Genomic DNA, 13,428 nt, shown 5'->3' with positions numbered 1-13,428 from the left:
TGGCCATTCCAGAACATTGTAATTGTTCCTCTGCATGAATGCCTGAGTAGATTTGGAGCGGTGTTTTGGATCATTGTCTTGCTGAAATATCCATCCACTGCGTAACTTCAACTTTGTCACTGATTCTTGCACATTATTGTCAAGAATCTGCTGTTACTGTGTTGAATCCATGCGACCCTCAACTTTAACAAGATTCCCGGTGCCGACATTGGCCACACAGCCCCAAAGCATGATGGAACCTCCACCAAATTTTACTGTGGGTAGCAAGTGCTTTTCTTGGAATGCCGTGTTTTTTTGCCTCCATGCATAACGCCTTTTTGTATGACCAAACAACTCAATCTTTGTTTCATCAGTCCACAGGACGTTCTTCCAAAATTTAACTGGCTTGTCCAAATGTGCTTTTGCATATCTTAGGCGACTCTGTTTGTGGCGTGCTTGCAGAAACGGCTTCTTTCGCATCACTCTCCCATACAGCTTCTCCTTGTCCAACGTGCGCTGTATTGTTGACCGATGCACATTGACACCATCTGCAGCAAGATGATGCTGCAGGTCTTTGGAGGTGGTCTGTGGATTGTCCTTGACTGTTCTCACAATTCTTCTTCTCTGCCTTTCTGTTATTTTTCTTGGCCTGCCACTTCTGGGCTTAACAAGAACTGTACCTGTGTTCTTCCATTTCCTTACTATGTTCCTCACAGTGGAAACTGACAGTTTAAATCTCTGAGACAACTTTTTGTATCCTTCCCCTGAACAACTATGTTGAATAATCTTTGTTTTCAGATCATTTGAGAGTTGTTTTGAGGAGCCCGTGATGCCACTCTTGATAGGAGATTCAAATAGGAGAACTACTTGCAAATGGCCACCTTAAATACCTTTTCTCATGATTGGATACACCTGCCTATGAATTTCAAAGCTCAATGAGGTTATAAAACCAATTTAGTGCTTTAGTAAGTCAGTAAAAAGTAGTTAGGAGTGTTCAAATCAAGAAATTGATAAGGGTGCCCATACTTTTGCACCGGTCAAATTTTGTTTAAATGCGGATTGCACATTTTCTGTTAGTACAATAAACCTCATTTCAATCCAGAAATATTACTCAGACCATCAGTTATTAGATATATGAAACTGAAATAGCTGTTGCAAAAACCCAAATTGTTATAAAGAAAAAAGGTTAACATTAATAGGGGTGCCCAAACTTTTTCATATGACTGTAACTACACCATTACCTCTGTTTTACCATTTTCGGTGAATATCCTGATGAAGGAGAGGGGTTATCTCCGAAACGCGTAAAATAAACCACCCTGCATTGCTCTTATTTGGAATTAACTCTTTATTGACACAGCAGCGCAGACGTTTTTCCACTTTTTATCCTTGTTTTTTTCTTACTTCTGCCTTTGGCACGTGGAGTCTGCAGCAGCTGATACTTGCTTTAATACTGGTTGTGTGTCACACAACCATCTCAGGTGAGTGGTTTTCATTAACCCTTACTGTTGTTATCCTGGTAAGACCCTATATGCGCTTTTTATATCCACAGTTTTTTTTACTAGAATCAGGAAGATGGTAGACGAGGGCCAGGAGACTGGAGGACCGATATCAACACCCCACAGAAACTGATCACACACTAGAGTCTACAGAGAGACTACAGACTGGTCCCATATCTGGAAAAACTCCCAGACCCAAGAGACCGCTGGGCCCTGAGCCGATATAGACTCAGTGCCCACAGTCTAGCCATCGAATCCGGCCTACACAAACAGAGCTACAAGCCCAGAGAGGACAGACTATGCCAACACTGTGAAATAGAGGCCCTGGAGGATGAAACCCACTTCCTGCTACACTGCACCAAGTACTCAGCAGTGAGGGACACTCTCTTCAGGAGACTCTACGATCTCTTCCCAGATTTCAGCTCCATGAAGGAGGAAGAGAAAATATATATCCTGCTGGGGGTAGAAGAGAGCGCAGTGGAGATAGCAGCGTGGTATGTGAGCGAATGTCATAGACTTCGAGAAAGATAACCCATGGACTTCCATAGCCCCCACCCTAAATGTGCATCCATCCATCCTTCCTACAGTCCCCACCCTGGAGGTGCTCCCATCCATCCTTCCTATAGTTCCCACCCTGGATGTGCTCCCATCAATCCTTCCTACAGTCCCCACCCTGGATGTGCCCAATCCATCTTTCCTACAATCCCCACCCTAGATGTGCACCCATCCATCCTTCCTACAGTCCCCACCCTGGATGTGCTCCCATCCATACTTCCTACAGTCCCCACTCTGGATGTGCCCAATCCATCTTTCCTACAATCCCCACCCTAGATGTGCACCCATCCATCCTTCCTACAGTCCCCACCCTGTATGTGCTCCCATCCATCCTTCCTACAGTCCCCACTCTGGATGTGCCCAATCCATCTTTCCTACAATCCCCATCCTAGATGTACACCCATCCATCCTTCCTACAGTCACCACCCTGGAGGTGCTCCCATCCATCCTTCCTACAATCCCCACCCTAGATGTGCACCCATCCATCCTTTCTACAGTCCCCACCCTGGAGGTGCTCACATCCATCCTTCCTACAGTCCCCACCCTGGATGTGCTCCCATCCCTCCTTCCTACAGTCCCCACCCTGGATGTGCCCAATCCATCTTTCCTACAATCCCCACCCTAGATGTGCCCAATCCATCCTTCCTACAGTCCCCACTCTGGATGTGCCCAATCCATCCTTCCTACAGTCCCTACCCTAGATGTGCACCCATCCATCCTTCCTACAGTCCCCATCCTGGATGTGCCCAATCCATCCTTCCTACAATCCCCACCCTAGATGTGCACCCATCCATCCTTCCTACAGTCCCCACTCTGGATGTGCCCAATCCATCCTTCCTACAGTCCCCACTCTGGATGTGCCCAATCCATCCTTCCTACAGTCCCTACCCTAGATGTGCACCCATCCATCCTTCCTACAGTCCCCATCCTGGATGTGCCCCATCCATCCTTCCTAAAGTCCCCACCCATCATCCCAACAGTCCCAGTCCTTAGTGTACACTTGCTTTGGCAAATCTAATTTGTATTTGGAAAGAAACCCCTGCTCTAGACAACATAAAAATATTACAGTTTCAAACTAAACAAGAAGATAGCAGGAGGGTTGAGAGCTGATTGTGATAGTCAGCCCTCAAACATATGAGCAGTGTGAATAGCCCTATAAAGAAGTCTGCACACAGAGGTCACAAATTGATATTATTACAGACAAGCAGTGTTATAAATTGTTACAAATAAGTATTCAAAGTTGCAAAAAAGTTACATAAAAAGGATTCCTGCAGTATACATTAAAATTAAAGCATAACATTCACCCTCCTAAACGATTAGCTGTAGTAAATGTCTGCACAGAGATCCTCACAACCAGTTAGCTGGAGTCCATGTGAATAAAATCTCCAGTTAGAAGTTCAAAAATAGAGTCCAAAAATAAAAATATAAGGTAGGTGCAGTTAAATACCACGTCACTCCTGTAGAGTATTTGTTCTAGAAAGTCCAGGGAGCTGGAGAGTGCTGTGAGGATAAGAGCTGTCAGACCTGCTAACTAGAGATGAGCGAACCGGCCGTGGTTCGGCTCGAGTTCGGTTCGTCGAAAGGAGGTCCCGTTCGAGTTCAGTTCGACGAACGTTCGACGAACCGAACTCGAACCGCATAGGAAACAATGGCAGGCAATCACAAACACATAAAAACACTTAGAAAACACCCTCAAAGGTGTCCAAAAGGTGACAAACAACGCACAACACAACACAAACACATGGGAAAGTGACAAGGACATATACTCATGCGAAAACAAAAGAGCTGGACAAGGAAAAAGAGGAGACACAGATATAGGCATGGCACGCCCTTCTAAAATCATGTAAAACACCGCAAGGTGACTCCAAGCGGAGTCTCCCTTTTTTCCAAAAATTGGGCCACACACACACCCACCCATTCAGTGGCAGCACTTGTGCCCTAGTTGTACACTTCACAGCTAGATTTGCATCAAGCACATTCAAAAATACGCCATCCTTAACCGTCCCCAGGAAGACACCGGGGTAGGTAACTAAGTCTTTCCTGATCCCAGCTCTGTTCATCTTGGCTCCTTTTAAAAAACACAGCAAGCAAGGGTTACTCCAAGCGGAGTCTCCCATTTTTCCAAAAATTGGGCCACACACACACCCACCCCTTCAGTGGCAGCAGTTGTGCCCCAGTTGTACACTTCATAGGTAGATTTGCATCAAGCACATTCAAAAATACGCCATTCTTAACCGTCCCCAGGATAACACCGGGGTAGGTAGCAAAGTCTTTGCTGAACCATGACTTGTTCATCTTGGCTCCTTTTTAAAAACACAGCAAGCAAGGGTTACTCCAAGCGGAGTCCCCCTTTTTTCCAAAAATTGGGCCACACAGACACCCCATCAGTGGCAGCACTTGTGCCCCAGTTGTACACTTCACAGCTAGATTTGCATCAAGCACATTCAAAAATACGCCATACTTAACCGTCCCCAGCATGACACCGGGGTAGGTAGCAAAGTCTTTCCTGATCCCAGCGCTGTGCATCTTGGATCATTTTTAAAAACAATGTAAGCAAGGGTTAATCCAAGCGGAGTCTCCCTTTTTTCCAAAAATTGGGCCCCACACACACCCACCCATTCAGTGGCAGCATTTGTGCCCCAGTTGTACACTTCACAGCTAGATTTGCATCAAGCACATTCAAAAATACGCAATACTTAACCGTTCCCAGGATGACCCTGGGGTAGGTAGCAAAGTCTTTGCTGAACCATGACTTGTTCATCTTGGCTCCTTTTTAAAAACACGGCAAGCAAGAGTTACTCCAAGCGGAGTCCCCTTTTTTTCCAAAAATTGGGCCACACAGACACCCCATCAGTGGCAGCACTTGTGCCCTAGTTGCAAACAGGATGTTTTGATTTGCATCAAGCACATTCCAAATCCACAAGCATTTACTCTCCCCAGGATGACACAGGGGTAGTAAATTCCTTGTGGATCCATGACTTGTTCATTTTGATGAACGTTAGTCTGTCCACATTGTCACTGGACAGACGTGTGCGCTTATCTGTCAGCACACACCCAGCAGCACTGAAGACACGTTCAGAGACAACGCTGGCAGCTGGACACGACAAAATCTCCAAGGCGAAAGTTGAGAGCTCTGGCCATTTTTCAAGATGTGAAGCCCAAAATGAGCAAGGCTCCATTTGCAAAGTCATGGCATCGATGTTTATTTGGAGATACTCCTGTATCATCCTCTCCAGCCGTTGACTATGTGTCAGACTTGTTGTCTATGGTGGCCTTGCAAAGGACGGTCTAAAAAAATTATGAAAAGATTCAATAAAATTGCTGTTACAGCACCAGATACGGTGCTACTGGTACGGGTAGACTGTTGAAGATGATGAGACCGTCCCATGTTTGTCAAGTTACAACTGGTAGATTCACTCCCTGCACCTGCACGGTTGTTTGGTGGAAAAGCCGAGCTAAGATCGAGTAACAGCTTCTGCTGATACTCCTGCATACGTGCGTCCCTTTCTATGGCTGGAATTATGTCACAAAATTTGGACTTGTACCGGGGATCTAATAGTGTGGCAAGCCAGTAGTCATCATCACTTCTAATTTTGACAATATGAGGGTCATGTTGGAGGTAGTGCAGCAAGAAGGCGCTCATGTGTCTTGCGCAGCCATGCGGACCAAGTCCACGCTGTGTTTGTGGCATAGAGGTGCTACCCGTTCTTTCTTCCTCTGATATCTCCCCCCAACCTCTTTCAACTGAAATTTGACCAAGGTCTCCCTCATCCGCTGAGTCTTCCATGTCCATGGACAGTTCGTCCTCCATTTCTTCATGTTCTCCTGCACCTTCCTCAACATTTCGCCTGCTACCATGCGCCCTTGTTGATCCCTGTCCCCCATGGTCCCATGCCTGCCGCGTTGGTGATGATGAACGTCTGGACCTTGGTGATGTTGTTTTGTCTTGCGCATATGAATCCTCCTGTAGTTCTTCCCCTTCCTGTTGTCCCACCCTCTGACTCCGAATAGTGTTTAGCGTGTGCTCCAGCATGTAAATTACTGGAATTGTCATGCTGATAATGGCATTGTCAGCGCTAAACATATTCGTCGCCACGTCGAAACTGTGCAGAAGGGTGCATAGGTCCTTGATCTGAGACCACTCCATCAGGGTGATCTGCCCCACCTCTGCATCTCGTTGGCCCAGGCTATACGTCATGACGTATTGCACCAGGGCTCGGCGGTGCTGCCACAGTCGCTGTAACATGTGGAGCGTTGAATTCCAGCGTGTCGCCACATCGCATTTCAGGCGATGAACCGGCAGGCCGAAAGACTTCTGGAGCGATGCAAGTCGCTCAGCTGCAGCGGTTGAATGGCGGAAGGGACCAGACAGTTTTTGTGCCCTGGTCAGAAGGCCATCTAGGCCGGGATAGTGTGTTAAAAATTGCTGGACAACAAGGTTCAACACGTGAACCATACAAGGCACGTGTGTCACCTTGCCCAGGCGAAGGGCCGCACCCAGGTTTGCAGCATTGTCGCACACGGCCTTACCAGGCTGCAGGTTGAGTGGAGACAACCATTTATTAAACTCAGTCTCCAGAGCTGCCCACAACTCAGCCACTTTGTGACTCTTATTTCCAAGACATGTCAAGCTAAAGACCGCCTGATGCTGTTGCGCTCTGCTGCCAGCATAGTAAAGAGGGGTGCATTATTCCTTCTGCGCAGTGAGAACGCTGGTGGCCTGACCAGGCAGGCTTGGGGTGGAGGTGGAGGACCCAGATGAGGTGCAGGAGGCAGAAGCAGTGGCGGAACTTGGACAGACAGAGGATTGACACACAAGTCGTGGGGACGGCAAGACTTGTGCAGCAGACCCTTCACCATCTATCACCATAGTTACCCAGTGCCCAGTCAGCAACATGTAACGTCCCTGTCCATGCTTACTGGTCCAAGTATCGGTGGTGAAATGCATCCGTTCACACACAGAGTTTCTCAAGGAAGCGGTGATGTTGTGTGCGACATGCTGGTGTAGCGCGGGCACACCTTTCTTAGAGAAGTAGTGGTGACTGGGCATCTGGTACTGGGGCACAGCGACAGACATAAGGTCTCTAAAATCCTGTGTGTCCACCAGGCGGAAAGGCAGCATTTCCGTAGCCAAGAGCTTACAGAGGGATAAAGTCAACCTCTTAGCTTTGTCATGGGTCGCAGGAAATGGCCTTTTATTTGTCCACATCTGAGGGACAGAGATCTGGCTGCTGTGTGTAGACGGTGTTGAGTAGGGTGTCCCTGGAAAAATGCAGCTTTGTGAGGAAAGTGCAGGCGTAGACATGATGTTGCCTTCATCCAACGTTGGTGCTATCGATGTCTGAGAGAGCTGTACACACGTACTTGTTTCCCCTTCCAAACCAACTGACGACCTACCAAGCAAACTGCCTGTTGCGGTTACAGTGGTGGAAGTTGTGAGTGGAAAACCAGGTGTGACAGCTGTCCCCACAGTCCTAGAAGATGAAGAGCGCGCGGATGCACTGGAAGGGGCAGGCGGTGGATGGTTCGCTCCGCTAGGCCGCATTGCAGCACGGTGAGCTTCCCACTGGGATATATGATATTTATTCATGTGACGATTCATGGAAGAAGTTGTCAAACTGCTGAGGTTTTGCCCTCTACTAACAGAATCACGACAAATTTTGCAGATCACATAATTTGGGCGATCTTTTGCTATGTCAAAAAAGGACCAGGCTAGGAAAGGCTTAGAGGGCATGCGACCTGCTGAGCCCCCCCGACTAGTGCTCAGAGGCAGAGTGGTGGCTGAGGATGCAGTTGTAGACGTGCTACCAGTGCTCCGACTCTGTCCAGGAAGGCGCAAGGTAACTTCGTCGTCGGTTGCATCCTCCTCCACCGCCTCTGTTGACCTCCTTGAGTGCCTGACTGTGGGTTGACAGTAGGTGGGATCTAGAACTTCCTCATCAATTGTTGTGTTTGCACTCCCCTCACCCTCAGACCGAGCCTCTTCTTGCCCTGACCGAATATTTAAATTAGCAGCCCAATCTGGTATCTGCGTCTCATCGTCATCAGTATGTTCCTTATTGTCTATAACAACAGGTGCTACAGTTTGTGAAAAAGGGTCAACATTATGCTCAGAAACTTGGTCCTCACGGCCTGAATCAGAGTCACAAAGGTTCTGGGCATCACTGCAGACCATGTCCTGGTCTGTACTCACTGTATCTTGGGAGCAGACTTCTGATTCCCAGGCTATAGTGTGACTGAACAGCTCTGCAGACTCAGCCATCTCAGTTCCACCATACTGTGCAGGGCGGATGGAGACGTCAGAGCTGGGAGAATGCAAGTGTGATTGGGCTGACAACTCAGAGGACTGGTGTTTTTTGGATGCGGTAGTTGAGGTGGTGGAGAGGGCACTTGTTGGACCACTTGAGATCCATTCAAGCATTTTCCTTTTTTGGCCATCATCTACCTTTGTTCCTGTTGTTCGTGTCCATAAAAAAGGGAGCACATCGGATTGTCCACGGTAAGTAGTAGACATCTTACTTTTGCTGGAAGATGGTCTATCTTCAGCAGATGTTAATGGAGCTTTGCCACCTTCCCCACGGACAAACCCTTTTTTTTCCTTTTCCAACACGCTTCTTCCCCTTTCCACCAGCATCTGTCATTTTGCCACTCATTTTGATTGCGACAAGATTGTGCACTTAAAATGTGGTAGTAAAAATTGAGGGGTGGTGTAGATTTCAGCGGTGGTCTAGCTTTATTAACAGCAGAATAAACAACAATAATTATCCCTGACAATGCAACTACGGCCCTTAAACTGGCAGCATAGTTTGCTAGTATAATGGCTTAGTACCAATGAGTTTGAGTGTGCAATGCAGGCAGACGTGCTGCAAATATCTTTGCACTAGTGGGACGATACAGAAGTCCAACAGCCACGTTTAGGATGCCACTAAGTTTCCTCAGTGTTTGCTAGTATAATGGCTTAGTAACAATGAGTTTGAGTGTGCAATGCAGGCAGACGTGCTGCAAATATCTTTGCACTAGTGGGACAATACAGAAGTCCAACAGCCACATTTAGGATGCCACTAAGTTTCCTCAGTGTTTGCTAGTATAATGGCTTAGTAACAATGAGTTTGAGTGTGCAATTCAGGCAGACGTGCTGCAAATATCTTTGCACTAGTGGGACAATACAGAAGTCCAACAGCCACTTTTAGGATGCCACTAAGTTTCCTCAGTATTTGCTAGTATAATGGCTTAGTAACAATGAGTTTGAGTGTGCAAAGGGCAGGAGGGTACAGTGGCAGGTTTGTGGGTCTGGGTAGAGGAAAGGAAGCCTCCCTTTCTATCCCTCCTAATGGGGAAATACAGTGAGGAAATCCCTGACCTTAGCTACACAGACGCTGTCATCTTGTGTAGCTGTTAAAATCTGTTTTCACGGCCCTGACTGTCACCTATGGCTCTGACCTTGCCGGTATTAGCCCTTACAAGGGCTGAAAGAAACTTCTATCCCTATTCTGTATAGCGCTGTGTATAGAGCGTACACAGCAGTATCGGAGACAGGAGCTACGCCAGCGGTGACTGACACCCAGACGCAGAAGAGATAATGGCGTCCGGACGGGCAGATACTCGTTTTTATAATGCAGGGACATGTGACATGGACATCCTATCACACATGCCGTTGCTTCTCTGGCTAAAAGTCCACTTAGCTGTGTGTGTGTCTGAGATTGGCTGACATGCTGGCCCGCCCCATTACACGCGCGCGCTTAGGGAAGGAAGACAAGGGGAAAAAAAAAATGGCGATCTATCCAAACAGCAGTGATCTGAATGCGCTGTTCCAGCACACTACACACTGAAATTTCATAATAGTGTGAGTCACAGACACTATTACAGCGGAAAGCCAGCTAGTAATTAGCTTCTCTTTTTGCTGCTAGAACTGTTCTCGAACGTATCTAGAACTATCGAGCTTTATCAAAAAGGTCGAGTTCTAGTTCGATCTAGAACAGCCCCCAAAATCACTCGAACTGCGAACTGGAAAACCTCGAACCTCGCTCAACTCTACTGCTAACACACGCTGTGGGATTGCAATGCTACCGCTGTGGGTGCCCCGGCCGGTGGCTATCCCGGCAATAAAGTCAGAACGGCGTGTGACGTCACATAGGCAGAGTACAGAGGCCGAAAAGGCTTGTACTAATCCTTACGTTTCAAAACATGGCGGGTTTCTTCTTCATGGGAAATGTCTGTGTTACGTCGTACCTCACTCCTTCTTATCACACATACGCAACGCAATAAAAGAGCGCGGAGCAGCACATGACTTTATTACTGACATCTTAGAGAAGATAAGTAATGGGCAGTTTCCAAACAAAGTAGTTTTATTTTTAATATGAGATACCAAAAAGACAAAAACCACCGCTGAAAAAAAAAAAATTACAAATGAAGATATTTGCTGCGTTTTTGATGCTGTAGTGAGATCTGTGACACTGAGCAGGTCCGATTCTGATCCGATTCAAGTCTATCGGGATCCGTGAGACATGACATCAAAAGGCTTTCCATTTGCTTCCATTTTGCACCATAGATTTGTTGCTCAGTGATAACCGTGAGTATAAACGTGATCTTCCTAAGGCTATTTGCGCACTTTGCGTTTTTTCATGCGTTTCCGCAATGTTTTGAACTGCAGCGTTTTCATGCCAAAATACATGTGTTTTGATTTTCAAGCAAAGTCTATGGGAAATTGGGATTTCTTGTGCGCACAATGCTGTTCAAAACACAGCGTTTCAGTTTCAGAAAATTTGGCAAAAACTCAGCGTTTAAAGAAGCAGCATGTCAATTTTTTTGCCATTTTGGCAGCGTTTGCTAACATTAAAGTCAATGAGAACTTTCAAAATGCATCCTAAATCAAAATCCCATCGTTTAACATGCTTTTTTGACAAAATAAACGCATGTGTTTTTGACTTTATAATAAGGGCATGATATGTCCCTTTACACACACTCATAGTCCGACAATTAAATTAATGAAAATCCATAATTTAACATTATTTTGTGCATAAATATTAGAAAACAGTTATAATTTTAATAAAATTAGCTACTTTATGTATGATTTTACTCATGATATTTGCTACAATTGTTTCCCATTTTTTTAATAGTGTTTGAATGTTTAAACTTTATTTAGTAGTGTATTTGTAGTCAAAACACATCTGACTTTAAGCAATGAAAAAGCAGGTGAAACGCGGTAAAAACGCAGCTAAAACACAGAAAAATGCAAGCTTTATTTAGCGTTTTTGTGGTCAAAACCAAATTTGACAAAGACAATTTCTGCCAGAGGATGCGTTTACAACTGCAAGTAACTCAACGCAAAGTGCGCACATAGCCTAAAGGTTTTTATATTGGCTTGTAAGTGCACCTCTATACACAAAAGCAAATAGGATACAACGAGGATGACACCTTAGGAAAATGGCTCTGTTTCTCTTGGGTTTTAACACTCATATGGATGTGTGAATGCAGCCTTAGGACTCAGGCAGACAAATGTATAAATCGGACGAATGCTGTATGAATATTGATCAGAATGGACATGGCCGGCACAATGATCAGTGTTATTCAACCTACATAAATGGTTCACTTACACCAGTTTTATCAGGAGGAATGGGCCCAAATTACTACCAACTATTGTGAGAAACTTGTGGAAGGAGATCCAAAATGTTTCACTGAAGTCATACAGTGTAAGGCAATGGTACCAAATACCAATAAAATATATGTAAACTTTTGACTTAGCAGAAAGTAATAAAAATGCCTTAAAACTATCTCTCTCTGATTATTCCGGCATTTGGCAAATATCAATAATTTTGGTTCCTAATTGACCAAAAATGGGAAAGGTTTATTCTGATTTCATGTCAGATAGTGAGAAAAACATGCAGATGTGTCTTTATAGACAATGTATGTAAACTTCTGGTATCAACTGTATATAAATATATATATATATATATATATATATATATATATATATACATAAATTAATATGTTTTATTTCTATAGCGCCAACATATTCCGCAGCACTTTACAAATCAGAGGGGAGATGTACAGACAATATGAGACAATGCAAAATAACAAAATTAAGATACTAAGAGGAGTGAGGGCCCTGCTGGTAAGTTTACAGTCTATGAGGGAATAGGGGAGGCACAAAAGGTGAATGGAGAGAAAAGCTTGTCATATATGGTCCAGTCATCGACTTAATACGGGATTCAAAACCAGCTGCATGGACCGGTCGCCGGCCAGAATTTATATAGGTACATAGTGTAAAAAAGTACACGAAGATTAAGGAACTAGAAGATACAAGGGACAAGAATTGGAAGTAAATTTTTATGAAGGGCAGAAAGGGACTAGATTAGATCAGGGCAGTGAGTTGATAGGCTAGTCTAAAAAAATGTGTTTTTAGGGCCCACTTAAATGTGTGGATGTTGGGAATGACTCTGATTGTTCTTGGTAGTGTGTTCCAGAGCATAGGCGCAGCTCGTGAGAAATCTTGAAGACGGGAGTGGGAGGTTCGAATTGTTGAGGATGTCAGTCTTAGGTCATTAGCAGAGCGGAGGGCATGGGTGGGGTGATAGACAGAGATGAGGGAGGAGATTTAGGGTGGTGCAGAACCGTGGAGAACTTTCTGAGTGAGAGTAATAAGTTTATGTTGGATTCTGTAGCGGATAGGCAATTATAGTAATTACTGGCAAAGAGCAGAGGCATCAGTGAAGCGGTTGGAGAGGAATAAAATCCTGGCTGTGCATTTAGAATGGATTGGAGAGGGGAGAGTTTAGTAACAGGGAGACAAATTAGTAAAGAATTACAGTAATCCAGGCGAGAATGAATAAGAGTGACAGTAAGACTTTTTACAGAGTTAACGGTAAGAAAAGGACGAAGTCTACAGATGTTTTTGGGGTGGAATTGACATGAATGAGTGAGTGAACGAATATGGGGAGTGAAGGAGAGATCAGAGTCAAATATAACCCCAAGACAGCGGGCGTGCTGCTGGGGCATAATGGTAGAGCCACAAACAGAAATGGTGATATTGGGTTTCGGAAGGTTAGGAGAGGGAGGAAACAGGAGAAGTTCAGTTTTCACAAGTTCAGTTTTAGATAGAGGGAGGACCTGATGTTGGAGACAGCAGACAGACAATCAGTAGTATTTTGTAATAATGCAGGAGTGATGTCAGGAGAAGATGTGTACAGTTGGGTGTCATAAGCATAGAGATGGTACTGGAAGCCAAATCTGCTGATCGTTTGTCCAATAGGGGCAGTGTATAGAGGGAAAAGGAGGAGGCCTAGGACTGAACCCTGAGGAACCCCGACCGTAAGGGGAAGAGGAGAGAAAGAGGAGCCGGCAAAAAATACAACATGGGACAACAAAATTGACACATTGATACAATGTAAAGTAGTCAGAG

Source organism: Anomaloglossus baeobatrachus, chromosome 3 (assembly GCF_048569485.1).
Source record: "Anomaloglossus baeobatrachus isolate aAnoBae1 chromosome 3, aAnoBae1.hap1, whole genome shotgun sequence".
NCBI lineage: Eukaryota > Metazoa > Chordata > Amphibia > Anura > Aromobatidae > Anomaloglossus > Anomaloglossus baeobatrachus.
Note: the sequence above shows the minus strand (reverse complement) of the source record.